The 3,629-nt window shown below is 35.4% G+C and overlaps 1 pseudogene; it reads right to left on the bottom strand.

Annotated features, from left to right (window-relative positions):
- Nucleotides 1-936: 936 nt before the first annotated feature.
- On the bottom strand, nt 937-2,736 carry LOC113753386 (annotated as a pseudogene).
- Between the last annotated feature and the right edge of the window lie 893 nt (nt 2,737-3,629).

Raw genomic sequence — 3,629 nt, 5'->3', positions numbered from 1 at the left:
AATTATCAAGAGGACAAAAATCATGTTTTCAATACGCATTTATTTTTTAATCATGTTTTTATCTCATATAAAATATATTATAAAGTGCTACAATAAAAAATGTAAGCAAATAAATTTCATTCCAAATGCACTAAGTATATTTATTTCATTTAAAATAGGTATTGCTATGAGCATTAAGAAAAAATGCATTGAGTTGTTTAGACTGCTTTTTTGTGGATTATCTAATTTATTTTGGAGCTAACAGATCGAATTCACAGTGTAATTGTATTTAAATACATTTAGTAACTATTAAAGAAAAATGTGTATATTACTATGTTATAATTATTATGGGTATTTAAGAATTAACCAAGGATATTTTGGTTATGAAAAATATAACTTCATCTTAACCCCGTTAAAAGGTTGATCACAAGTGGTAAAGTGTATATATTTGGAGTTTAGGGAGGTAATGTATTAAAAGGGCTAAAGTTCAAGGGGCAAAGTGTAATTAAGCCTATAAATTATTCAGAAAATTTATGAACAGTTTTGCTTGATACATCTCCTTATCCTATGTAGTAGCTTACTACACTTGCCTAATAATGTATTCACAAATATATGCTTAAATGTGAGAATTCTTTTTTACTTGTACAACATATTCCTAAAATTAGTAATTCATTGTAACAAATTAGCCCAGATAAGTATGCTTAATTACGTTAATTGTAAATATATTGACAAATATTTGCTCGTTTCATCTAAGAGTGACAAACAACGAGTTAGTTAGCACCTAAACAAACAAGAAAAGCAAACTTGAAGTTCTAAAAATTTTTAAACGCAACTATTGAATTACCTGCTGTAAAATGAAATGCAAAAGCATAAGTCAAAATCTTAAGAAAAAAGAATATACTAAATAGTTTGATGTAGAGTGGAATCAATGCTAAATTGCATTTATTTAGCATTGATAAGTGGCAGTCAAGCGTGCTCAGAGCGCACACAGTTGTTCTAATCATCCTTAATCCACTTCACAAAGTTGTTGAAATTCTTGCCAGAACATCCGTCTTCTCTAAGACTACTCATAACCTTTGCTTTTAAATCCAAGGCCCTCTCCTTGTAGCCTTTAACAGTGACTAGCTGCTCAATTTTGTTCTTAACTTCTCCTTGTGCAATGATTCCATTTCCATCTTTTTCCAATCCTAATCCAACCTTCCAATCATCACATATGTAGCTTCTATTAGTGAACTGGTCTGCAAAGTATGGCCAGCAGAGGAAAGGGACACCATTGCTTACACCTTCAATTGTAGAATTCCAACCACAGTGGCTGAGGAAGCAGGCAACTGAAGGATGACTCAGCACCTGTTGTTGAGGTGCCCAACTGGATAATCTTCCTCGTCCTTGTATTCGATCTTTGAAACCTTTTGGATATGCATTATCTGTTTCTGCTGTTAAATTCCGCCTCACAACCCACAGGAATGGCATATTGGTGCGTTCAAGGCCTAGAGCCAGTTCTTGAAACTGTGTCTGGTCAAAAACTGTGAAGCTCCCAAATGCAACATAAATGACTGATTGGACTGGTTGTTTATCAAGCCACGCCAAGCAATCCGAGTCTTCAGGCCAGTAGGAACCAACTGATTTTCCAAGCCGGTTGCTAGCTAGAAGAGGGCCAATTGGCAACATTTCTGGAAATAAGGTAAAAACTGATGCCTCTAACTCATTACTCGAGTTGCCGATAATCCAATCAGCCATTTTTAATGTTCTGTTATTTTTTAATATTGCATCAAAAACAATACCCTGTGTGGTCGCATCACCGACACTCGCCCAAAGAAAGTGTTCAGAGTCCACGGCTAACATGGTGGATGATAACTGGACCATCTGCTTCTTCATGATAGTTCCTGCCACAAAATTTGCCTTAATAAATGCCAAATTTGATAATCATTGTTCTGGCAAAGCATTTTTTTACTTTGCTGCAAAAATTTCCTTGCATTGATGAAAACTAATTCACTTGATATGTTTTTCAACTTTCAACTTATTTTGAAACACCCAAAATTGCACCTCCCTGTTTCCTATGAGTTTGTTACTTTGCTTGCATTATGATTTTTAACTTCATAGGTTCCAATTCTAAATCAACTTTATATTGTTTTACTGTTTTATGACTACAAAAAAGTAAGTGCCTATACGAAAATGATGAAACTGTAAAAGCATTATGCTGAAAGGAGTCTTACCAGAGCTGTCTATGATTCCATCATCAATGAGCTTTGGAGTATTGAGTAGCAGAGCCAATAGAGCTGCTGCTGCAGGCCAGAGCCCTGACTCCCATTTTCTTCGCAATCTCCAGTGCCCAACCCATGCTCTCATCAGTAATAAGGCATGTGATTTTGTCAGTTTCAGATTCATTCATCTTCTCCATTAGAGCCTCCAACTTTGCAGGCATAACACGAAAAATTGTCTTTGTTAACTTCCCCAGGTCATTTCTGTCTTCCCACGATTCCAGGCCATCTGGGACGGATACCAGATGCATCATATCAGGTACATTTTCTTCACCTGATAACGATTCAATGACTCGTTTGTGATCAAATTCCGTGTTCACAAATGTAACCTTGATGCCATTCTTGACTAGGCGCAAGGCAAGTTCCATTAGGGGAAGTACATGACCTTGTGCTGGATAAGGTATAGCTAGTACATGTGGAATGCCCATATTGTTTCTTGAACACTATACTACCACTATTATGTGTCCCTATTTATATGTTATAATTCATCTTTTTTTGTAATTAGGGAAAGCACCCATGGCATATCAAATGTCTAATGACCAATATGTGGTCAAGTTTTCCTGAGCCTGAGGGAGGCAATCCACTATGCTTTTGTTTTATAAGGCTCCTCTGTCTTAAGTGCACCTTCCTTTTTCTTAATTTTTTGATAATCTTGGCATCATTGCTAATCACTAATTTTAGATTGAAATGAAAATTGAAGATGGGTTGCAAAGGACAGATTGAGATGGGAGATGTTTTATTATTTTGACTGTCACCATAACTAAAAAGCATGTTTCATTTTTCTAACTTTGTTACCATCGCAGCATTGAAATGCAATGCAATATATGTAAGCAAATTTTGCTATCTTATCTTTAGTTGATAAGCAGTTTCGCTTAAGAGATATAACCGTGGAACTGAAAATTGCTAGTAGACAAAGTTTATGGGATGAGATGTAAATTTCCCATCACACAAAACTGCTCTTCTCAAGGACGGTCCTTTGTCTGACAAAGAAAACCAGACAATATATTATTGCTATTAATTGTGAGATAGGAAAATCAGTCTGCTCACATTCTTGTTAGCTTTAGAGTAATAAATGAGGTGATTATTTATTTGTCGGTGGGAGATTTTTCTTGAATTTGAACATCAAAAGAAAAAAAGAAATCCAGGGCCTCGGTCATTGAAAGCAGGGATTAAGGTAAAAAGGAACAGATGAAGTTACCGCTTCTTTTCCTCGTATTTTATTTGTAGTAAATCAAATCTAACGTGAAAGAATTTATTGCCTTCTTAGTGATTATCATTAAACAAAACACCTGGAATAACTAAGGGCATTCTTAGTTCCGCGTTGAACTGGTAGAATAGATGCAAGAAACTCGAAGCATAAAGAGACTGCATGCTGCTGTATTTCTTTCAGCA

This window comes from Coffea eugenioides, chromosome 11 (genome assembly GCF_003713205.1).
Source record: "Coffea eugenioides isolate CCC68of chromosome 11, Ceug_1.0, whole genome shotgun sequence".
NCBI lineage: Eukaryota > Viridiplantae > Streptophyta > Magnoliopsida > Gentianales > Rubiaceae > Coffea > Coffea eugenioides.
This window is presented reverse-complemented; position numbering and strand designations above follow the sequence as displayed.